Source organism: Mugil cephalus, chromosome 3, assembly GCF_022458985.1.
Source record: "Mugil cephalus isolate CIBA_MC_2020 chromosome 3, CIBA_Mcephalus_1.1, whole genome shotgun sequence".
Lineage (NCBI taxonomy): Eukaryota > Metazoa > Chordata > Actinopteri > Mugiliformes > Mugilidae > Mugil > Mugil cephalus.
The window spans coordinates 7,581,427-7,607,814 of NC_061772.1; the positions used below are offsets into that span (position 1 = coordinate 7,581,427).

Here is a 26,388-nt window from a genome sequence, read left to right on the forward strand (position 1 = left end):
TGAGAAGAAGTGTTGCCACAGAAAATATTCTCATGCCATTTGAATATTGATCTCAACAGTGACGAGTCGCCTTCACAAGCACGAAACAGAAAGGGTTCAGGAGCCGGCTCCCACTTCACTCTGAGATGCTTTGTAACAAATTAAAAACAAGAGGAAAATCATACTGAAATTGGGTCCCATCTCGCTGCAACAACTCTCCACCCCATGCCGTCCCCCCCGCCATCCCCAATGTCTCTTTTCTCCACAATCAGTGTCAGAAGAAGCAGTGAGGAACGGTTTGTGAGAAACACTTATCTAGCACAGCGGCAGAGCCCTGTTCCTACACCCTTTATCTCACCAGGAGATGGAATTCAATATACAAAAACCCCATCATGCAGCAGCATCACGCCTGTGCTGGGGATAAGGGCAGGGTTGCCAGGTAATTGGTTGGTGGTGGACGAACACAAGGTTTGAGACTACCCGTGGAGGAGTGGAGATTACAGGAAGGGGTGGAGGGACTGGGTAACTGGGAGTCAGTAGGGGGGTAGTGGAGGGGGGGGGGGGTGCTTCTTGACAATCTTTCTCCACACCCCCCTTCTCCTCCATCCACCCATACGTACGGCGCCTGCTCATGTAATCTACAGCCCCACCAATGTACAGACGTGCTTGTTGGTCGGTGTGTGTTTTTTGGCCGTGCAATAAATAACAAAGCACGTCGAGATGATTTGCGAAGGCGCCGCGTCATAACACAAAACCCCTTTCGAACAAAAAAAAGAAAAATGACACTACTTTGTTTCCATTACACAAGTTTGTATTTTGCATTTTCTGGGCTCTCGTTAACAAAAAACCCTCGGATCCATGACATTTAAATTAAAATTAAAGCAGATAATGTAATAACAGGGACTGAATATCATTATGGAGCAAAAATAATTTCTTTCCTTTGAGATAATGTAAAAGGTGATGATCCTGCACATGCAGTGAGAGCAGCAGAAGAGGAAAGACACACAGGAAATCCACCAGCACACCATTTCCCGTTTTTTTTTCCAGCGACTCCTCGAGATAACCGGCGCAGTAGAGGGAGAGATAAAGGAACATGTGAGCGAAAGAGAAAGAAAAAGTCATTTCTCTGATTTATTTATGATGCAATGAAGGTATGCTGAACGCATCAGAACATGCAGCAGTGGTCATACTGTCAAGGAAGATGAAGTGTCTTCATAGTCGACTGAGCGAAGAGCAAGGAAAAGAAAGAGGGGGAGAGAGAGAATTAGAGGGAGAGAAAGGAGGGTGGCTATACTGCAGAAGGGTGTTAACCATCTCATCTCTACCGCACCACCGCACTCGCCACAAAATGGCTACTTCGTTCCTTCTGACGGCCGGCACCAGGAGGGGGGCCATCTGAACCGCCGCTATCTCATCTCCCACCTCTGTAGCCTATTCTTCAACCTGAACTATTTCTCATATTTATGGACTGTTTTTGTACAACACTCCGCCGAGCCGCTTTTTACCTGCACAATCTTATGCCAAATGGAATCTGTTCAAATTTTTTTGAAGCTCATTTATATGTTCTGGTAAATCATTTTAAGGTTACGCTAAATCACATCCGTCTCACACTGTAACTTGACTGTGTGGCAGCAGAGAAACATTTTCATATGTAGATTTCGTTAGTAACAGGAGATCCCCAGGATGTTAGTGTGCTGACTGCATGTGCTTGAAAAAAGAGGAGTTTAGATGGAAAACTTGAATATGAAAAAAAAAAACATACCAAGATACACACCTTTTCGTAATATGACAACATGCTTTGGATTTGCATACAAAAACATTAACCATATATGCAAGGGAAGGCAGAGCAGGTAGTGCTGCCTAAAACACAGGACAGGAGCTCATGTCCAGGACAACACCCCCCTCTGCAGGCAAAAGGAATACAATCACTCTCCACTCAAAAACTGCTTCATGAACTAAGATGGAACCTTGGAGGCCATTTCCTTCATTACTTTACATCTATTTGGTGTTATTCCGTTCCCTTTTGAAGACCATTTCACAGAGTTCGCTTTAAAACATAGAAATTTGTGGCTTGGAGAAGCAAACATGGCCAATTATTCATACTGTCAGGGGTTAGAGATGACTGTACATCATTCAATTGCCTTCAGCCCTGGTGGTAGGCCTAATTGGAAATGCTTATGTATATCAAAGGGAAAATAAAACCTAGTCTCTCATTCAGTCTATCAATTCTGCCTTTACAATCATGTAAGCGGAGGAAGCTACAGCTGAAATTGCTTTGACATAAAACTATTTTATGTAACCAGCGTTGTCCTTCATGTAGTGCACCAATATCTTAATCCAGCATGCATATTGAATACTACTAATTAGTGGGTTACAAAAACGGAATGTCTTCAGTTTCAATTAAATACAGCATTACAAATGTCACATAGTCATCTAAAAGAGAGAAAAGTGGATCTAGATGTCCATACAAAGTTGAGTTTCAACACAGGAGCATCTCCACTGCTTTTTACCTTGACACCAAAACCATTCTGAAACATTTCTGCGCAAATTGGAGCACAATATATTGTTTGATTAAACAGACTGAAATAGTCCCTTGCACATTTCACAGGTGGAAAACTACAATTAATTAAATGCTCAACACAAATGCCTTTATGCCAGTGCCTAACATTTTGAATTTAAGGCACTGGCATCAAACTGTGTGTTGGTCGGTGCACTGACCAAACCACTGAAAAAGTTAACACAACAATAAGTCTGTCAATATTACCATTCTGCTCAGATAATTAGTAATGTATGAAAAAAAAAAAAAAAAGTGATATAATTCTTTACTACACTTTATCCAGCGATTGACCTGGCACTTTCCTCCTGTGTTATGGTCGACTTTGTCGTTGAGCCTTTGAATCAACTGATGCTTTAGCACAAGCCCCCAACTCCAAGGTTATTTCTTCAGGATTTCCTTTAAGTGCTTTAAAGAAGAGCTGGCATTTGGAATACATATTATACATAAAAACTCAGTCAAATAAACTAACAAAAGTTCGGAGATCAGCAGCATCAAAGCATTCCTGGGCTGGCTCAAACCACATGATGAGCCTTGTGTCTTTGTGAGCAGAAGCTCGTAGATGTTCAGCACATTTTAGAGCCTGGCTTTAGGTTTTTTCACAAGATTATCTTTTGGTCTTTGAAGCCCAGAACCCACCTGCTTCAATTCCAGCAGCGCTACTCCTCTGGTTTCCAGGCTGTGGTTCAATTGGTCAACATAAACATCACCTATGAGCCTTACCCTCGGGGGAATTCCTATTTATTACTGACCAAAGTCTGTTTAGAAGCCCCGAAGAGATCTTCAAAAAACCACTGGCGAATATGCCCACTGTGAAATATAAATCATTTGAGTTGCTGAAAATCTGAAATAATTCTATGTGTATAGATAAGTCAACATTTATCCATGATAAAGTTAAGTTAAAAAGAACGTCACACATATTACGAGTAAAATCTGATTAAAAAATCAGCCTTAAAAAAAGCAGCCACATTAAATGTAAATCCACTCAATAAAGGAGCAATATTAAAAATAGAAGCGTTCATTCTGGACAGCTGCCCTCATACGTGGGACAAAATCAAGGCCTAATGACCGACTGTCTAAATTACACCCTAATGTTGAAACAAATTGTAGATGTCAGTATTCTCCTGTCTCATTGTTTTGGTCATGTCCATCTTTGTAGGGTTTCTGGTCTTCAGTCTTCCAAGCTTTCTCAGCAGCACCTGGCAAAACACTCCAGCCTGACTCTTTGATAGCTGCCTCTGGTGTGGTTAGAGATGAGCTGAAGCTGTCCTGCCTTCACAAAAATGCAACTGCCTTTGCATCGTTGCGTGGCCACCGTCTGATACTGCTGGACTGGAAGGGGAACTGGAAGCTCTCCTGGCTATGTCCATCAGATTAGAGAGGTGATGTTGGGATTGGATCTGGAGAAAATTAGGTGTATAGGGCACGGGTTGGAGGGTGAATATGACAGAACTTGGTCACAGTCTGTAACTCATATCAAGAGCCTGCCTTTTGCCTGACTCCTTGTTTTTATATATTCATTTATTTATTTATTTCTCTTTCTTTCTTTCTTTCTTTCACTTTGACTAGTCTTCAAAACCCTGTTGGGACTTATGCCAGAAGTCCAGAATGTTGGTTATGACCATAATGATCAATACAGATTGGTTTGAATCTAGTTTGACTTTTGTCTGTCTTTTTTTTTTTTTTGTATCTGAGTATATTTGGATCCTTCTTTGGTGTTCTGTTTGCCCGATTGATAGTGAGTGTTTATGTGTTGTAAAAAATGTATTGAGCTTGCATGGTGTTTGCTGTTAACAAACTAACAAACTAAACTATAATAAGAAATGATTGTTATTGTATTAACTGCCCTAAACTATTATTAAAAACCTCTAATAATGTTAAAAAATGTATTTATTTTTGGTTTATGTTTTCGCTCCTTATTTATACATGGGTGGCACAGTGGTATGGGGTTAGCACTGATGCCTCACAACAAGAAGGATCGAGTCCGACTGGCCTTTTCCTCCCACTGTCCAAAGACGTGCTTTTAGGTGGTGATGGTGATTCTGAATTGGCCGTAGGTGTGAGTGTGAATGGTGACCTGTCCAGGATGTTACCCCTCCCCTCACCCGATCACAGCTGGGATAGGCTCCAGCGACCCCCGCGACCCCCTAGAGGTTACAGGAGATGATTATTTGAACATAAAAATACATTTAACTGGAGCCTGTGATGCTCGTCACACAGACGCTGCACAAAAACATAAGCCATTGGCATAACAGCAACAAAGACACACATGTAGGGTGCATAAAAGACTTATTTCAAACACAGACGTACACAGTGTTATCATATCTGAACCGTGCTTTCATAGCCGATGAATTGGAATCACTTTGAATCACAACTTATGAGGAGAGGAGTAAGCAGGTAGAGGCTGAATGAAAAGGGGTCGCCTTGCACGCAACCTTCAAGGTAGGATGAATAATAAATGGGCCAGCAATGGACACAGAGCGGTGCTATCAATATTTTAACTCTTTCACCTCTAATTTCAGACTTGCTCTTCCAGATTGTCACCAAAGTCCCAACACATATTCTTAATCTTCACTTAGCTACAGGCACACACACACACACACAAACACACACAATATCACAAACATTATACTTAGAAAAAAGGGCAATTAAACTTTTCAGTGGAGTTGGTGCAAATTTGTGAAGGGAACTTATTACCATGACTTGAAATGAACTGAAAAAAAAAATAATAATGTATCCTACACAAGAAAAAAAAAATCAATGATCATTTCAACATCTGAATGATCTGATTCAACTGAATGCAAACAATTAGGCTAAATGTACTCAAACTTCATCCCTTTAACTTTAGTGCTTGTTCACTTAGGTTCAAACTCTGGAGACAAATTAGATATTCCTCTGTCAGGCATTGTGTGCAAATCCTTTTGTCGTCTCCTCTCTCATAAAGTGTCGCTGTCCTGATTACCCTGCAGTGCGGTAGAGAAGCAAATGGGAGGGAGCGGGGTGGGAGGCGCACGAATGAGATGCTCACTGACCCTGCCACCATCACAAACCACCAGTCTGATCTAATATCCTGACTGGCTGAATGAGTGGGTGGCTTGGTACATATCAGCCCAGCTCTGTCCAGCTGTAGCTCTCATTTAACCATCAACCAGTCACTATTAAAACCATTCATATAGCACCCAATGCAAAATCACAATAACTGAAATTAGTTCGAAGAGGCTGAAGTTGGCGTTCGCCTACATTTGTTAAATTCATATAATTCTGCCGTCTGCACTGGATGGTGCTTCTAAAAAGGATAACAAATCAATATTCGAGGCGCTTGTCATTTATTAACAGAGGAGATCTGGTTGGATAATGATCACTGTACAGGCATCCAGAGACAATTCTGTGGAAACAGGCCATTAAATATTGTAGAGACCATAAAGTAGAGAAAGGGTCTCAAATGAAGAGCATGATTATTTGTCAGTGGCGCCGTCTCCTCAAATACAACAAAGTTCCTCTCCACAGCAAAGCCTGCCAGTCAGATTTGTCCATGTACCGTTGTGTTCACTTTCAATCAAGCAACAACAGAGATGAACTTAATTTTTTAATTCAGCACACTCCTGGAAAGTTTGTTTCGTGCCCTCCCGCTCCCCTTAACTCCACATGGCGAGACTAACTTGTGTGTGTGTGTGTGTACCGAGTAAAGGATTTGTTCAGCCAAGTCACATAGATTCCTGAGACAGGCCTACGCACTGCTGTGAGGAATCAGCAAAACGGACAGTAGCACCAGAGACCGACTGCATCCCACGTCTGTTCAGATTAAATGAGAGGCTGACGATGTTAATTAGGCAGAGTAAATTTACATCAACAAATTATGTAAGTAGCTACAAGAGTAACAAAGCGTGATACCAGTTAAGTCACAGTTTGGCAGGCACTGCCCTGCCACTTCAAGCTGATGTGGCCATGGTCGATCAAGCAGAGAAGCCTCAAATGCCAATTAGACATGAGTGGGTAATTGTGTCGGGGGGGCTGGTGGCACAAGGGAGTTTGTTACAATGTCCTGAGGCACTCTGTGTTTCCATCCTTCCCCGACATAGCAAGTGACACATCCGGGCTCTATTCCTCTCCCACACACACACACACACTCACCCACACACACCCACACACACACACACACACGTAAAAGGAATGACTGTTTAGCTAACAGGAAAAGACAGAATTTAAAGGAGAGATTTCAGGAAAAACAACTTTAAGCATCTTTGCAAATTATTTTTGATATGTATTTATAAAAAGAGAGACACTGGGGGTGCTGCCTCCTCTAATAAGTAAAACCATATACATTATCAGTCCAGTAGATCATTTATTAAACAATGACAGGACGATTTCAAGAATCAAACGGAGACAAAATGTCGTCTCATTCTGCCTGCGTCTAGGAAGAAAAGCTGGACGCTGGTAAGATCTGCGGTACGCTACCATGTACACCTTCAACAACAGCCCAACACTGGCCAACAGCCATGTGAAAGGGCCCTCTTCATACAGCCCTGGTGTCAGTCACTGCAGTACTTCGTTTATTACCAACACAACTGCCTTTGTTTGCGTTTCATTAAGTATGTAGCTCAGTGATTACACTCCAATCCAATCGGCAGAATGTTGTAGAAATTCAAGCCATCATAGATTCTGCCAAAAGAGCAGGAGGTAGGCTCTAGTACATATAAACACATGCACTCACCAGCTCACAGTCATAAGGACACGAGCAGTGTATTTGAAGTAGAGTGTGTTTTAAGCCAAGTGGCCCTGGTGGTAGCGAAGGTCATCCACATAACTGAAGTGCTCGTCTCCAGCTCCTGCTGTTTACATGTGGAAGTGTCTTTGAGCACAGATGTGTATGCAATTAGAGGAAGAAAATGGAAACAACAGTTTGTGGAAGTGTCTGCGGACACTATAAAGTATGTGATGTTTATTTAGCCTGACAGCTTCTGTGTTTTGAGAACATCTTTTTTAAACTCTCCTATATTCAGCGTGAAACATCTCTTGTAGACCCAAGAAAATGATTAATTCTGCAGTGAAATATGATGCAAACATCCATATAGTCCTACAACAAACAGCTTAAAAATCAATTAGAAAACTGTTTTTAAGTTCAAACCCCTTTACCTTAGCATAAAATGTGTTTATTTTCAACGTAACGATGCTTTTATAGCTTTACAGAGTCAAGAAAAAAGGTGATATTCAGGTGTATTATTAGAATGACTGAGTTTAATAAGGGTCCTAGTTACTCGTGGCTTTTTCTGTGGTGTTAAACGTAAAAGCCAGTGTTTCCCATCTTTTTTTCAGAAGCACTACTGGTTTCCATCAAGCCCTGGCTGTGAAGACCTCTATTTCCGACTCGCCCTCGCAGCAGGACTCGGTAGCCCAGGATGCCCACCCACATCTCCGCATTCTAGGCCGCTCTTGATTCTAATTGGCTCAGACCAGTGTTATGCCTCTGTGATCCCCGCATGTTAAAACTCCCATGGCCTAATGGCCGCACAGTGAGAGGCATTTTCAACCACATTACCTCTTATTGAGTTACGGAGCCCCATCGTTCCAAATAAGACAAATTTAATTGATCCAGTCTATAAAAATCTCTGTGCTACTGTGAAGGACCTGTTCCTCGGGTTTATTTATTTATTTATTCATACTGTTTTCCCACTTCGGAGAGCGAAGCCCTGCGTGAGGCGGGAGGAAATTAGTTTTATTCCGCTCCTTACAAAAAAAAAAAATGGTAGGTGCAGAGGAGAAATTCAAAGGCTTCAAAATTAGATCAATGGCTTCAACAATCAATCAAAGGCAGGGTTCCTCAGGTGTCAGCCTTGGTTGTGAGTTCAAAATGAACCTTTAAAACAGCAGGTACAGAGTCCACTCTTAAGTGAACCATGCAGGGGGGGTGGGGGGGGGGGGCCTGAGCAGTGCAAAGAGCTAATAAAAGAATACAGGCACAGCAAATGCGGGCACAGCAAAGGCGTTATATATGACATTATTCTTTTTTTTCTTTGTGTCTTTTCTGGTACACTCTGTCCATATTCAGTAAGACATCTGTAATGCTCTAAAGGGAAGAAAAGGCATTTCATTTTCAGATCCTACAAAAGATGCATTCAATGTACGCCAGACAGAGCGAGCAGAACTGACAGACTACAACCATCAGCTACAGGGATTTTAAAGTAAAAAATTACTTTGGAAACTTTTTCATGCCATATATATCTATATATATTTATATATATAAAGTGTGTTTGTGCCCTGACTTTCACCCACCATACACATAATTCTGTTACCATCTACTGAAGATACTGAGCTCAGCATGATACTTAAGTGATTAACCAAAATAAATATTATATCCAGTGTAAAAGCTAGGGATTGAATAGAGCTGAACATTAAAACACTGGCCTTAAACTCGCCTGTTGAGGGAAAAAAAGTGATAATAAGGAGAGAAACCGTGGGCGAATACTGAGGTAATCCTACCAACAGAGTGCTTCCCCCGTGAAGGATTTAACTATTCCCAGGAACTAGATAAACCACATATTATATTGCAGAGCAGAACACGTATTTTAGTGTGCGTGCGTGCAGTGCAGGTAAGATGTGTGTGTGTGTGCGTTCTGGAGAGGGCACAACCTCTGTCGGCTTGTGATGAACAGGGAGAGGTCCGCAATTTGCCGGGGAGGATTTTGCGCCTTGCCATCTTTTTAAAAGCAGCTGAATTAACTTTCTGTTCATTAATTCTGTTTCAGGATATATAATTCATTTTTTCCAACCTCTGAAAAAAAAAAAGAAGAAAAAAGAAAATTCTATCAGTCTCATTTTACGCATGATTACAGTTTTAATGAGTGATGGTCAGTGTTATTGCTGAGCTTAATCTCTTCCTAAACGCTGGTAACTGGGTTAAACACTGTGGATAAAGCTCAAGGCTACTAACTCAGAAAAGACCTCAAAAAAAAGCAATTTGCTTTCTCTTAAAAGCATTTGTACGTATTCACGTATTTGGGAATACCATCATGAAATTAAGAATTAATTGCCTATAACATACTCATGATTTATCAAAGGCTCAGAGCCAGTCCTCTAGATGGATTTCATTAAATGTTAAATCAGCCCTTGATTGATCAAAAAAATCTTCTTAAGCCACTTATTCAAAGCAGTAAAAAAATAAATAAATGTCTCAGCTCATGCTTGAATTTGCAATTTTTGAACTTTGGACTCTGATTCCTACGTGAATATTGCTTCATTTATTACGCTTACTTTTTATTGTCCCACCAATTAAACAATGTCTGTAAACGTGTTCTTGTACAGCGGCTTCATGCACTGCAAGGAAATTCCCCAAAAACTAAAAAACTAAATTAACTAATTATATCATATTCTGTCTGGAGTCCGGATTCTTTCTGCAGCTCTCATCGAGTCTCTCCACAACATTAGATGTTTAATAACTAGTAAATTAATCAGCCCAGTCAATTACTGACCCCATCAGGTCAACTCAAGTAGCTTCATTTCAATGTACACAAGTTGTACAGTAATGTAAAATCCTTGAAGACAACATTTAAATGCGGCTGCGAGATGAATACTAATGAACTTTAGAGAGGGGACTGCTGGAAGAAATAGGGAATGGGGCAATTAAAGACTGCCTGAAGCAACTTAACAGAGGACAAAGCACACAGTCTTTCTAATTAAATTCTGTGGCAGACACCTGGCCTTTCACCTCCTCCTCCATTTTCATGTGCTCCCAGGTGGCAGTCACGAAGAGGGGCATCTCACGAGCTTCATACGCTTCTTCTTCACTTAGGCTGCGAGAAAAGCCAATCTTATTCATAGACAAACGCTCCCAACAGATCTAATCAGCGGCGGTGGACTCGGATCATTGAGTAGATAGATATCACAGTTACTATTTACCACACATCCCTGGCTCTCACAGGATTATTCCACGACAGCGTATCTGACTCAAAGTCAGCCGCCAGTGACAATTCAGACTAGGCTGAGATCTGCTTTAAACTTTTGAGAGGGCCTTACTCGTGTTACTGCTGAATTCTCTGTACAGCTGATCAGAAATCTACGGGGGGTAAACTGCGTTGGCCTGATACTTGCATCAGTCTAGGTGTAATGGAGTTTTATGTAAGTGCTCTCACACCTGCATTCTCACCGCACACGTTTTCCACAAGCATGGAGAGGGTGGAGGCGCAGCACTCGCCGATTAAAGGGAACACAGAGTACAGGATAAGTGAAGCCTCACAACCTTGCTCCCGCAGGGATCTCTTAGAAGTACAAGACAGTGAGAAGGAACAACTGTCAAAGGGAAGCTCTCTGGTAATGGTACGGAAGTTAATAAAATGAAGGCAGGTAATGGAAATTGGTTTTAAACCACTGGCCACGTTCCTCCTGAGATAGAGATGGCTTGGGCTAATGAACACTGACAGCCTATTCCACAGCAGTTCCACAGTTACAGCACATTCATCTCCAACACCGTCTCCTCCCACCACCAGGACAAACCAAAGTAGAGAGGATAAAGTTACAACTTCGGACCGATTAACTACTCCCTGTTATCTAGTTATTTAACAACCAATCGAACTTGAAAGTGTGTAGTGGCCGCGCGGTCCCTCTCACATCGCATATACTGAAAACCCTCTCATTCTACACAATTACTAAGTTCTGCTCGACCCAAACGATAGTCTTTACTTAGCAATAAATACAGTAGTAAAAGTCATTTTGTTGTGCTAAGGTTTTGGAACTAGTACCAACTCTTATTTCTGACCTACTGAACAGCACACAATAGGATGAACACTACCAAATAATGACTTGTCTTTTCTCAAGTGCTGATATTAGAAGTCATGCACAGATGGACAGGATGTGTGTTGTATCCAACTCTTACAAAATGGATTAGTTATTAGTCATACTTATAGTACCTACAACCTCAGTAATTTTGATATAAGACTCTCATCGCTACTCAGTGAGGTACATACTGTACATTGGTGGAAAGGAGATATAATTTATTTATTTATTTTTTTTTTTTTAATAGATCTGTGCTTAGTGTCAGGCAACACCAAGATTAGGCATGACATCCAGTATCCACTTGTAAAGTTAAATTTAAAAAGTTAAAAAAAAAAAATCATCTGTGCACAATTTACATATGAATGTAATAGACCGTCATTTCGGTGCTAGATTAGAATTTCCACACACTGCTCATTAGTGATTAGTTCAGACCTTAGGTGATCTATTTACCATGGTGATAACTATTTTTAGACATTTAACACTTGGGGCTTACCTAATTTTTTAATGAACATTCTTAGGGTTAATTGCGTTGGTGCTGTTTCGTGATAGAATAAGGGCAACCATGTCGAGGAGGAGGAAAAGTCCTCAAGTGACTCTTAAAGTTGTACAGCTTCAGCAGGCTGTGATAATGTAATGGTATTATGGATTAACCAACAAGCCCTCCAAATAACATGCTTTGGTTTCCCATGTATGGTTCCTGATCACATATCCCAAGCAGCTACACTAGGCTTGTGGAAACACGTTAAAAAATAATTAATTTAAAACATTTCTGGGACACTAGTTGGGTCATGTTTGTAGTGAAAAGCCGCTGTATCACAACAAGGCTTTGCAGCTTCCACACAGAAATCCATAGAAAGCTTTGATGGCTATGTAATGTAGTTAATGTAACGTAAAAGTAAGCGTCGCACCTGCAGTCAACTTTGTCTATTACTTCTTCTGCTTCTGTTCCAAATCAATGTGGAACCAATATGTTATTTATTTCTCTCCTAAGACAGGTGAGGTTGTGCTCATGCAACGTGTCCTTATTCGCAGACGGTCACTCCAAGAGTGACAGAAAAAGGTATGTGCAACAGGAAAGAACATTTCAACATTTGAAAAATATTTTCTCTCCAGTTTTTGTAGTCTATTATTTATGTCTATTTAATCTATAAGGACAGAAAGTATATTTACTGGTAGCAAAAAGTTGAATATATGGGCACATTCATTCTCAAACTGTCAATTTGTTAAGAAATGACAAAAAAGACAGAAGAACAAGCACCGGTCACAAAACATTATTCCTCAATAGAACGAGACACGGTGTCACAAATTCACATAATTAACATTGATGTAATATTCTTGAGTCCTCCTGTTTCATCAGATGCAGAGAGTGGCTTGTGTTTGACAGAAGAAAAGCCGAACATTTTGGCGCTAAGCCCAGTAGGTTGCTGTAAGTACACCCAGGTTCTTTTCAAAGGACGTAATGCATGCTCTTTCATGATTCTCTTGGTGATAAGACATAATCTAAGATTCCATACTGATAAAGGTCCTCCTGCACACCCTAGTGGAAACACAAGGGGAATGTTTGAAGCCAGTCCCCTGTTACTCGAAGCATCAGAGAAAGAACGAAATATAATCTAGTCCCAACTCCCCTGAACATTTATAAATAAAATATCAAGTAACCGAGACCCTAAGACAATCCCCATCATGCCACAGTGGCACGAGAGGCAAGCATGGCTGAGCATGAGGAGGGCAGTCAGGAGAAAGTTTAAATCCCAGCGGTGTCTGATAGTTATATTTAATGAACTGGTAGCGGGAGCTGTTTCTCTGGGTCCCTGTGCCCCAGGTCGGCACACACTCGACCAGGCCCAGCCTTCAGAGAAAGGTGCTCTGTCTAATCTGGCTTCATTTTATGCCTCTTTAACCGTGACCAATGTATTTAAATGGCTATTTCTTTGACAGATGCTCAGTTCAAATTATTCCTAACTGGAAATTTGTAGGAGTGATATTAAATATCCTTGAGGCCAGGCTGCCTAAAGAGAACATAGGAACATCAAAAGGCCAAACACTTCAAAAACTAAAACTAATGATCCCAGTCCACCTCCAGGGAAAAGGAGGGCTTCAACTTTGTCCGACACCCCCCTGGCCACAAAAAAACATCACTTCTTTAAATGGAGATTTGACCATTCGCACAACCCCACTACTACTACTACCGCTGCTGCATTTAAAAGTGATTTAACGTGAAATACATAATGTATATCTCCCTATCACTGAATCCACAGGGGAGCGGTTAGGGTGAATATGCACCATCTTATCAGACATATCTAGTCCCGTCTTTGCAAATAAAATCTACAATATAAGCCTACAAAATCAGACATTACAGAATTTCCCCCCTTTAATCTGGGCTCTAGCGTGCTGGGCTTTTTTTGGCTACATCTTCAGAGTATTTTTATGTTTGCTGGGATCACAGTCTGGCTCTACAGTATAGTAAAGTACTCACCACTGCAGGAGCTTCGCCGTCACCACATGGCCGCTGTATGTTGAGGAGAGGGAGAGAGAAAAAAGACACGGTTAGAAAAGAAGAGAAACGACGACAGCAGGGAAACAGCTGGCAACATTCATCTTAAATCCTGATGGGAGCCGACGGCAACAATTAAGTCATAATAAACTACCCAACCTTCAGCCGTATAGGGTGACTGAACAGACACACCTGGTCGGATGGAGCAGAGGTACCAGGGGTGAGAGGAGTGACAGGGGTGGGAAGCAGGAAGGCTAAAGTTGACCCACTGCCATGAGTACATCATGCATGAGGATTTATTTAACCCAAATACAAAGTAAAGATCAGATGCCTAAAAAAGTTCTTAATCCTTTTGCAGTTTCAAATCAGACATGGTATCATTTCCTGTGTCAGCACATTTCCAAGGCTTCATTTGTAATAAAACTCACAACACATACTACTTCACTGCTAAAATAATGGGTAAAGACTAAACAAAACATACTAAATAAAAAAACAACAGACTTTACTAACTCATAAAGGCTTTATTATTGATACATTCAAGGAACATGTCATATAGTGCAAACAGAAAAAAAAACAAAACCTAAAGCTTTAAAGAGTATGTGTTTCATATTAGAGTCATTTTGAAATATTAACAGTGAAATGAACAGGCACGGTATGCTAGACAGCACGCTCTTTTTCTAATGAAGTGCCTTCTTTTCCAATGAAAGTCTATACTTTCTTTCTGCAAGCTGTGGGGCGAAACAAAAGGCAAATGTTAAACTTCATTTCTGGCTTTGAAACCCAAATCCTTAACTCTCTGGACCTAGAATCACCCGCTGCCTCGTGAGTCATAATGGATACCTGTACAGATTAGGTCAAATAATTTATAACGCAACTATTTTAAACACCACGGACATGTTTCCACCGCGAAAGCCAGAGAGCTAACAGAGTCAGAGTGTCTGACAGAGACATTTCAGGCAGCTACTTTGAATAAACAGAATATAGTTGTTTCAGTGAAAGCTGGTGAATGAAGAACCATGCTGACTAGCCAGTGTGCTAATATTTAGTTAAGAGATGCCACACAGAGACAGACTTAACACAATGCATTCCACAGGGTAACTCCCAGTTTTTGGTTTGAGCAGCTCAAATATAAATATGTGAGAATGTATCTCATTTTGAGTCAGCCGAGGCTTTAACACAAAAACAGGGAAAGAAGTGGACTGCATTTCATTGAGATTTGTTGTACTTATTTCACTTCAAAATCTTAAAGTTTGGTCATTAAAGCACATTAGTCACCTATATATCAAGGTTTTTCAGTAACAATAAAAACTGTCTTCTTGCATTGTAGCCATTAAAAAATACAAAGGTTTGTATTATTTGACACAGGCCCTTTAAAGACCTTTTCTTTTTTAGTTTGTTCGCAGCACAGAAAGAAACCTGCATTGCACAGCCACGGTGCATCACTCCCTGAAACTTTGCAAACACTTAGTGAGTGCACGCTAAGCCACAAGTGAGCATCAGGTTCTTTCTGCCAATCATCTATAATTCAGGTCTTTTCAGCAATTTAAAGCAAAAGCAGTTGGCACTCATAGGGTAATGCACTTCAGCGATACGTCCCCGAAAGAATCCGAGCTCTCTGACGCCATGAGTCTATAAGGCTTTGGTTTCATCCAGCCATTTAAAGTCAATCAATTTGATGGTCAATTGTTGCAAACTCCTGACAATTTGAAGGAATCAGACTTGATATGTGTACCGCTGAAAACAATACTAGCTGTGCATAGGTATGCACACACACTGAAGTCGGTTCCCCCTGAAGGAAATCCATTTAAACAAAAATCTTAGCAATGGCTGGTTGGATGTAAACCTGTAAGTATTAACCCGGAACAGCTGTCCTCTAGCCCTCAAGAACTCTAGGCTCCACCATCAGAAGAATAAGCCCACAGTCCTGTTAGCCACATGCCGCATGTATTTAATTTTCAACATCTGCTGGCTTCATGCTTCTATGCTTTCCATTCCCACTGCACATTCTTCACAAATTCAGTAGCTTCCTTCTTCTGCTTTTGTAAATGTTGTTGATTGTGGAAGCCATCCATGTTTACTTTAAATCCCAGGCCATTTCAGAGCCAGCTCTAATTGTCTGCAGCTGTGCACTTCGCTGCTTTACTCAGCTATATTCTTTGGACAGAGGTAGTATTTTTACTGTAAATTATATATTTATGAGACATAACGCAACACATAAAAATGCACATGTGCCAACACGCACTCGAAAGATGCAGCACAGTCCTGATCGTAATATTTTAACTTCATTTAGAAGTATCACAATTGGCGCGCATGCAGCGAAGACAAACAATTTTTATGAAATAAATGTTTTCGTCCTTTTTCTTGTAACATACTTGTAGACATGGAGTTGACCCCTTGCTCAGCCAGAACTCTGAATAATGACTGGGTGAACTAACACGCTGTCACTTTCAATATACAGCGCGTACACTACACATGCTTTCATTGCTCGCCAACACCCCTGTTCTCTATAGAAAACGTTACCCCGGGGACATCATCTGTTCAGAAATTTCAGCGTTTTTACTTCGATTGTCAGGCTCTTGAATAACGTGTTTATTTATCTTCTCGAGCCTCTAATGTCTGACTGCAAAGAGCGAGGGAGGAAGCGAAGGAAGGCGAGAAAAAGAGAGAGACAGAGAAACTCTTACAGCGCAGTCAGCTGCTCTTTGCCTGAGGACCTCGTCTCCTCTCACCTGCTCTGTTTGGCGGCGGTGTAACAACAAATTTTACACCGTCTGGGACACAAATTGGCATTCTGAACTCTGGTTATTCCTCCAGTATAATCTAATTAAAAAGACACTGCCAGTGGGTGAGAAATCAGAGCATTATAAATTTTGACAGACAGACATACAGACAGACATAAAAGTGTTTGCAATTTCACAACATACTGGGCACAAGAGTAAAACTTCAGAGCCTTGCTGGAAGAGGTTTGGGCTAACTGAATTAGCCCAACTACACGCTCTGTAGCAACTATACGCACAATGTTAGGTGCCGAAATAAGATTTACCATATTTTCAGCTTTGAAGTCCATCTAAAGATTTTGAGACTGACGTTAGACGTCATGCTACGACGGGATGAGAGAAGCGGTTGCGCCATGTGCAGAAAACGTGTTTTTATTTATTATTAATTTTTTTTTTCCAGACCATGACTAAGTAAGTTAGGTAAGTGTAAGGTTTTGTAGTCATACTCCAGTTTGGATTTTTTTTTTTTAAAAGGATAATTTGAAACCAGTGCACGAATCAACAGCAGGAGCATTTTATTTCAAAGGAAAAAGTGGTAAAAATACAGCAGTCAATTTGTGAGAGCGTCATTTCAAAATCTGCCGCTGAACCTACAATCATATTGGATAGGATGTAAAAGCAAAACAAAAAAGACATGTACACAAGCTTGTTCTAGGGAAAAAAGGCCAATCGCACACATATTTGCGCACCGTCTTTAGACGAGCCTCTAGCTAACCTCACGAAGATTATAGAAGGAAATTGGAACACCTGTTTGAAGACAGAAATGAAGATTGGACCAATCCCAAAACTGAACCTTGTGCCATAACACGATGTGCAGAATTTGAGTTATTCAATCCAGTCAGTTCTGATTGAGAGAATACATAAATAGTCCAAGTAAGGCAGCGTAACAATCAACTCAGGCTGATTCACTGGATGTTGCTGCTGAGATCAGCCTCCTACTGACAAAATCTGCTCCCTTCTGTCGCCTGTGCTGGTGTCCCATATGTTTTCAGTGAAGAACAATAAGTGGTGACCCTTCCTAGAAAGTGAAAAGCTCATTCTTAAAAAAAGGTAATAAAACATGTTTATTACAAACTACAGAAAAGCCTCTGCATTATATTTAACACAACCCAAAGAGCCGGGATTCACCTGACAAGGCATACCACAGCATAACACATTTTCCTAAACTTGTTTTCTTGAAACAGAATATTTCGGCTATATTAGTTGCCAAGATATCATCCTACATCTGTTGATCAAAAAATTGTGAAATCTTACACAAAAGCCATGATTGTTGTCAGACCCACAAAGTATTTTTTGTGCTGGCGAATTGCTGACATCTGTAACTCTAATCATTCCAACCACTCCTTACAAACTCCTGGCTCAGCACCACTCAGTTTGGCTTACAGTGTGTGAAGGCTTTCAAAATGATTTAACAAAAAAAGGCATTTTGTTTAACCATCTGACATAGCAGTCCTGGTAACATGAAAAATGTATGTCGGTGCTATGGAGAAACTGAATCTCAAGCATCACTAAAGCTACCAATCAGTAACATTACAAAAACCCATGAAACAAATACTCAGAGGTGGATGGATCTCCAAAGTAAGAGGCTCTGAGTACACCAAGGGGTGTTACCAACATGTGTCATGGTGCTGAGGTTAAATTTTCCTGTGACCCAGTTAAGACTTTTGTTGTCACTAAGTACTTTTTGTTACTAATCCCTGCCTCATCTTCTGGTGTCCTGCACTTGGTTCCTACACCACCTCCCAATCATGACATCATGTGAACCGCTTCCAGGAAAGTTTATTCCAAAACTAAAGAGTAAAAGCATTTGTCCCTCAAACTTTTCATCTCTGAGAAAAAAAAAAAAAAATGTGAGCATAAAAACACAACTGTAAGTGAGACAATATATTATAGCAATCCCACAGCACAATGTGGAATCTCTTAAAAGACCATAAATAATCATAAGGCTCTCCAAAATGTCAAGGACAGCTGTGTGAAATGTTAAAGGCAATAGTCAAACAAGGCAAGTAGGCCAAAGACATTTTCTATACTGAATTAAACACACAACTTCACAGAGCAGGATACAGTAAATCCAACTTATCAGGAAGCATGAGACAAAGGCTGTCAACGTAAAGAGGAAAAACCTGTCTAACATTTTCCATACGAGACAAATGGGACCCCTGCAACCGTCTACGTAACGACACTGGTGCTCTTATTAGCTACATACAGTTGAACAGGAGGGCTGTTTAATTTCAATGTTAACTTTTAGAGGATAATCAAATTTGACCTATTTTGCACACTATTCCCTTTTGCGAAAGACTAAGAAATCTGAAAGCTTAACTGGGGAGTTACGCAAAGTCGAAAAGGGTAAAAGTGAGGACAAATTGTTACATTACGACAAGAAATGCTAGTCTTCAAAAGTCAACTTATTAAATTGACTAGTCTTAATAACATACATGCAACTGTCAGTATAAGTAGATGCATTCTGGACTGGTAACAGCAGCAAGTTTTCAAACAGCTAAATTAGTTTACAAGGACTGGAAAACGAATGTATAGGGGTCCACAAACCTTACTCCTGCTTTAGAAAAGCTGGGTTCATCAAACATTTATGAGATTTGTCATTTGGAATGGTTGTTGGACGCTAAGCTAGTGTAAAAATCGTTATACCACTACCTCGGGATGGGTGTTGTACAGAACCCTGGGCTCTAAACCTCTCTAAAAACAGCAGCCACTTGCTGGTAACATCACACAACTGTAACAATGACAAAGTTGCTCAAGTTCCCACCAGACCCTTGTCACACACAGTATCACTGTGAGGTCACCTTCTGTAAGGTCAAAGTGAGGTCCTTGGTTACATGCAAAATTAAATTTTCTTTGATACTGGAGCTCACTAATGAAGATACCTAAACCTACTGATGACACAGAATCAGCATTCGTGCCATTGAAGAATCAAGTAAAAGTAAAACCGGAGTACGAGAATGGCAGTGATTGAAAAGGGATCGAATTAGTGGTTGAAAGGGAAGTTTGGACTGATGAGGGAATATGATGTACTGTAGTTACTACAACTGCTTTGACCCCATTTCTATAAAACCAGAAGTTATTTTCTAAGTCAATTTAGGAAGCCAGACAGTCATGTCTCACAAAAGCACACTGTCCTGATGGAGAAAAAGGAAAGAAGCACCGAAAAAAAAAGCGGTAGTTTGTCCAGAAATAGAACTGCAACAGTTGATGAGATAGATTGTCTTTTGTCTTTTGAGGAAATATGTTGCCAGCCTGTACAGAATCTCACATGAATACATACTGAATATACAGAGAAAATCCAAAAAATATTAACACTTATATACAACATTATGACCACCTTCCTAAGACTGTGTAGGTTTTCATGTTTTTTGAGTTGTTCCTAAACCACCTTTGTGTGTGTGTACCTTTATACACCGATGCACAGTAAACCAGATGTTGTGATTTTATTTTGTTTAGTGCCGCTCTGGCACAGGGAACAAAACTCTCCATAACTTGTCCATTTCCAGGCCAGGGATCTGTACCTGCGACCAGATGTGAGCAGTGTAAAGAATGGGTAGAGGTGGTGCCTGGGGTCATGTGTTACAGTGTGTGCATGCGATGGCTTTGTTGCTGAGATCGGTGATACTGGGCACGAGAAGGCCAATCGTTTTGGAGGCATTGTTTGTAATACATATGAATTTGTTCCTATTGGATGTAGTTAACAAGGTAAAGAAAAAGGGCAACAGTGGAGGGGAATCGGTTGAATTATACTTTTGTAAAGCAACAAAGAAGGTGGGGAGGCAACAGAAAGCGCCTTGAGTCTGTGGATGACTTAGAATTTTTGTTGGCAGCCTTTGTGGATGTTGTTCAAATCTCAGATAAACTCCCACAAATGTGGTGACATGCTTCATCTATCCATTATTTGTCTAGTATGGATTTAGACGTAAAATATATTGGTCTGCAAAGAGAAATACCGAGGAGTTATGAACTTGCCGAAAACATTTTTTTGTGTTTGTTTCTGTGAACAAATCTTGTTATGTTGACATAGGGATTGATCTCCCTTATCTCGGAAATTTTGCTCGAGAGCCAAGGTATGCAACTGAGAAAGGTGATTCACTCACTTAAGAATTAAGATGTTCTTGTATAAACAAGGATTTAAGTTGCAATAGTTGAAAGGATAACACTCTACTCCTTATTTTGTTGGATGCTAGTGTTGTATTCTTAGACCTTTAGGCTTGACCAAAGACGCCAGAGCTTAACCAACTGCTATCAGATCTCTTTTTGCCTGGCAGAGCAGCAACAATAAGTACATTAGATTTTTGTGTAGCCTGCATCAATATACATGTGGGGAAAAAAAAGAATGTAATTGTGTCATTTGCCAACCACCAATATCTCGCAGACAATGTATCCCTTTCTTCTTTTCATAATTTAACATGGTAAATTTCCTGAGAGCCTAATGAGAAAGAATGAAAGAAAAACGAAGCATGAAATGGCTACCGGGTTTAGTCTCCTTCCCATTCTCCTCAGTCTATGCTAGCAGAGCTTTTTTTTTTTTTTCTTTTATTAATTTTATTTAATTATCCCACAAAGCTATTTTTTACACCGGCCTTTCTCTGTCTGTGTCCTTCTCCCACTGTGTGAGTTTGTAATTTAATAAAGCTTCATTTAAAAGAGAAGTTGATTAAAAAATTAAGCTCCAGTGATCACCAGAGCCTCAGCCCTCCCCATTTTATGAAAAGATCCAATATTTCATATTATGAACATGTCGGGGAAGAAATTATCACCGCAGGACAAGTTAATGCTTTCCATACAATCACATGACAATGACAGCAAACCCCACAGTGGCGAATGTTCCAGTAAAATGTGGGAAATGACAGGAGTTGAAATCATTTCACTCCTTTACTGTGGGTCAGTTTTTCCTCTTTTCCCATTGCCCCCTGCTGCCTGTCTATCATCCAAGTGTTAATTTTTTTCATTTATAATTCATGCTTTTGGCAGCAGGTGACTGCCAAAACTTGTCTTACACAGTTGTATAGGAGATTTCATACATGTCTACATCTTATGAGTGAATGATGACACTGTACTGCAACAGTGGATTTAAGAGAAGGACAGACTCTCAGCCTTCTGCCCTGTTTGGTTTCACTGCAGAAAAACGCACGGGTATTCTAATTACTTATACAGACCCTTTGAAATACAATCTTTTTAAGTCATCCCATCTGTGCAGCAAAGTATACACATGCACACAAAACCCCACTGATATAGAAAATGTGCAAGCTGCCAATTCATATTGTTTAAAAAAAAAGAAGAAAAGAAAAAAAAATGATTAAATGTAATATCTACACTGCAGCTTAAAGCTAAATACCTTCTCACTGCTGGAGAAACATAATCCACACAATTAATGCTTGAAAATTATAGCCTGGATCTAGTGGCAGTTTTGAACCATAAGTTATTGATTTGGAAATGAAAACCTGTACTCTTCAAGGTTAAATCCAGTCCACCCTCATTACAGCTCTGTCCTTGAGAGGCCCGCACCAGGGCTGCTGCAAGGAGTAGAGAGGACTGCTTTAATGAAGGTGAATTTAATGGGATTTAATGTAGCTGGGGGCAATGGAGCAGCAGAGATATGGTTTTAACAAAGAGCAAGGGACCAAGGGTACAGCCAGGAGAGCAGCCATTTTCCCCTTCTTTTTATTTATTTCACATTTGGCTGAGCAGAGTTAAAAGCACACCACATTTTCTTCTGACTCAGCCCCAAGAGTCAGTGGTTACATTTATGTAGGCAGGACAACGCATCTAGCGTTCCATCATAATGGTCACACAGATATTGTATAACCTATCATTTGAACAGATTGGAATAATCTGTCATATATATAATCGGCCGATGGTTATCCATGAAGTGTCTCTTTAATTTTTGCATGAGTCTAGTTTTGTTTTCTGACATTTGACTTTTAAATGTTTTGAAAATGCTCCTTCTGCAAGGAAAAAAAAAAAAAGGAAAGAAAGAACAAAAATCTAGCATGTGCTGAAGGTAATGCGATTCAAGATAATTTGATGATGCAGGCAGTTTCTCCTAAGATATCTTTAGGGAGCCCCGCAGGGATAAGAGTTAGATATTTGATCATCTATACACACAACTTAGTAAAGTCTATCCATTTTCTCTCTGCACTTACTGCTGTGCATTTTAATAGACGACGCAATTTCAAGATAACATGTTTCTCCAATTCACCACTGTGTGCCTTGAGCTCCTTAACACAAAACGTCCCTGAATTTTTTCCCCCCCCATTCTCATAACCTGTTTTTTCTATTAATTGTGGGGCTTACAAACGCCGAATCCCATTTGCCTCATGCAGTTTGGCTCTTCAACTGTGAGGTCATGTTCACATGGATCTGCCTTCAGCTTTTGTATGCTTGATGCGAACAATGTGTGCTTTCTGCAAATAACATTAAATGCTCCGCTCCTACAGCAATAATACCCCATAAACATGTCAAAATCTCGAAAAGCAAAAACAAAATTTACTTTCATACCTGCTTCTGAAAACCCTTGCACAGTCAGTTGTCTTCCTGTTTCTCTCTCCCTTCCTTCTCTCTCTTCCCTCCTCTCTGAAACTCTGCTGGTGAGTTGACAGGGAGCTAATTCCCCACCAGAAAGAGAGCGGGAAAGCAAAGATGTGACTGCAAATGCCAGTGCTGCGATATAATTCACACACGGCGTTGTTATCTGAAACAATTCTTAATAATCATAGCGGGCCAGCGGCTGAACTCATTACCGATCATCGCTTTCCCTTCCTCGTGCTAGATATAGTATAAAAATGAACTCTTGTCCAGCCTTCAACATGCAACGCTTTTATCTCCGGCATCTTATGCCCTGCTTGAATAACAATCATCGCTTCATTTTAAATGCTGAATCTCAAAAAAACTTCTCCGCAAGATCAAACAGAGAGCACATATTTAAAACACACACACTTAAGGCACATGCACCACCTAATGAAAGCAAGCTCTTCAAAAACACTAACACTCTGCCAGGTCCACCATGTGTGGGTATGATATTTGAGCAGAGGGCACGAGGAAATGAGGAAGGGGCAGGGGCTATCCAGTCTTTTCCTGCTTTTTTTTCTGTCCTGAGACATTTGAGAACATCTACAGATGAAGCTTTGCGAGGCTTGAATGACAGGAGCACTAACCGTCTACGAAGGGTTGCTAACAACTGACTGGAGAGACAACCCAAGAAAACCTGAAAGCAGGGCCCTTATTATTTGTATCCCTATCTCACATGAAAGTTCTTCACAAACCCCATGAAGAAATCAAATGCTATCTCGGATTCATCTGCCTGTATCATCACAATGACTCTCTATATAAAGTGTCATTTTGTTATATTTTGTTCCAATTTCATGGTCAAAGAAGATCATTCCATCTTTCATTACAATGCAAAATAATTTAGGAAATGGATTAGCTGATAGTCATCTGTTTGAAATTTTATTGGGTAGTGCTGATAAAGTGATTGAAAGGGATATAATATTTTTGAGAAATCTTCCAAGCTGACTTACCAAGAAACCCTGTCCAGCTTTTTCTTTTTCATCATAACGGCAACTTTATTTGTAAGTGAACTTGGGGAAACTTGTCAATGCCAGTTAATTCTTCCAAATTACTAAAAAGCTGCGATAGCTATAAAACAAGCCATGCTGTTCACACATCTGCATTTTCTATTTAATCTTTGACTTCCATTGGTGCTGTCTGTAATCCCTCAAATGTGACTAATGGGAAACATTAAATACAGGCTTGGGAACAAGTGGTTTTAATTAAAATGCTGGTTCACAGAGGACCTTGGAAAAGGGAGTTTTTAAATCATTCATCACAGAACCCGCTTTTGTTTTTCTTTTATTTGCAGTTATAGACAAAGACAGTGAAACAAAAAAAAAGAAATCAGGAATAAAATACCCAGATTCAACCACAATCAAATAGATTGTATGACCTTTTCTCCATTGATGATACCTTAGAAAAAGCACACAGCTTAAAACTGCTCTTAACCCTGACACACAAAGGCCTGACACGTTTTCAGTTTGTTACGGTTCCTATTTGCAACTAGGAAAGTCTTTAAAACAGACGGGTGACATATGAAACCACCTTTAGAAAGCAACACTAAGGCTTTATTAATTCTGACAAGAAAAGAGGCAGAGATTTCTTCATTTATGCCATTATCTCAAACTTCTGTGAGCAGTAGTCTGCGCTCACCACATCTTACCTTACTTAATCAATAGCACTTCAAGACATTCAAGGTCATAGTGACACCAGGACCTTTAAAAGATATCACGGAAAAGCAGAATCACCATGACAGCACTGAAAGTGGACTGAAACACTGGGCTTTGATGTCGGCAACTTGTTTCACTGCTGAGCCAAAGAGACATTTAACCGAGTATTGTTCTTTGTTAGGTTGATATTCATTTGGATAATGTATTCTTCTGTGTTTAGATTGGATCCATACAGGTTTTACTTTCACTAGCCATTTCAACAATATATAGAAGATACAGTACAAAGCAAAATAAGAACAAGGTTCCTCCATGACTGGGATGCCACATAAATCTACACAGAAGCAAGAAAGGCCAATATAGAACTAATAGATTACTACATGAGGCGCTTGGGCGACAGATCATGCAAAGACATAGGAGACAGTTAAGACAGTACAATGAGATAGACAGCGTAGCTATGATTGTTTACACTACAGATAGCAGGGCAAAAAATAAAAGAACTGACTGACACCACAGAGTAAATGCACTTGCTATGGTAGCTAGCTATTAAGTTTAGTCTGTGCAGACTGTACTATGTAAATAAAACAGATAAACAAAAAGGAGGCCTGTTTTTGGACAGGACAAAGAGGTAACCGGGGAAAACGAGTGAACATCGGACCACATTCACTCAGTAAGCTCCAGGACTTCAGAGGGTTCAAAACATACGTTCAATCTGCTTAATTCACACTATGGCAGATCGAGTAAAAAAAACTTGCTTCCCTACTAATCTAACTCTATCGTATCACTGACACTGGGCTTCTCACAGTCATCTCTGTCATTTTCTAAAATAGTGTTACGGAAATCAAGAATGAAAGAGTCACTTTGCTTCACGAAGGTTATAGGATTTATAAACTGTATTGTATTGTTGTACATACACACATTCATTATTTAAAAACCCCACGCCAGTGGGCTAAGCCAAATAACAGCAACACATATATGTGTGTGTGTTACACTGTTCCATCAGAATGCATTAGTTTCACTAGTGTACCTAAAGAACTGGCGAGTTAGTGTAATTATGAGCTGACAGAGACCACCAAAATAAGGACATACCATCCATGTGTTTTAAATAAAACTAAAACGGTTCAGCTGTTTGCTGAAATAAAATAATCTTGATCTTTTGTTGTTCTCAAAAATCTCTGAAACAGCACAGTCCAGAGAATTACATCAATCATAACCAAAGGACCTTTTCTCAAAGCACTCTGTCTGAATATGGGCTTCATAACGTCCCTTCAGTGCAACTGAGCCATTTGTTGTTGTTTTTAACGTGATAGCTTCATTTGTGAACACTTTGATAAGCGATAAAAGCTGCACTGACCCCTTTTAGACCACTAGGTGACAGAAAAAAAAAGCCCACAGGTTAGTCAAAATTAACTGAGTAATTATGCAACAGTGCAGCATTAACAGATGCAGTGTTGCCCATTGTTTGTGGCCGTGTAATGAGCATCTGGTTCACTTACCACTCTGGCTTTTCTGACTCAAGTACTACTTATTTTGTTGTTAGTACTACATGCTGCCTTGCTAAAAGTCTTCACTCTTCTTGAACTAGCTAGTTAACGT

At 40.2% G+C, this 26,388-nt stretch overlaps 1 protein-coding gene across 1 annotated transcript in view; it reads right to left on the bottom strand.

Annotated features, from left to right (window-relative positions):
• Nucleotides 1-26,388, bottom strand: part of zfhx3b (zinc finger homeobox 3b) — a 316,707-nt gene that overhangs the window by 289,893 nt on the left and 426 nt on the right. Inside the window, exon 2 of the mRNA XM_047580259.1 lies at nt 13,776-13,808. The gene's annotated coding sequence lies outside the window, so the exon portion shown is untranslated. The remainder of the gene's footprint in view (nt 1-13,775; nt 13,809-26,388) is intronic.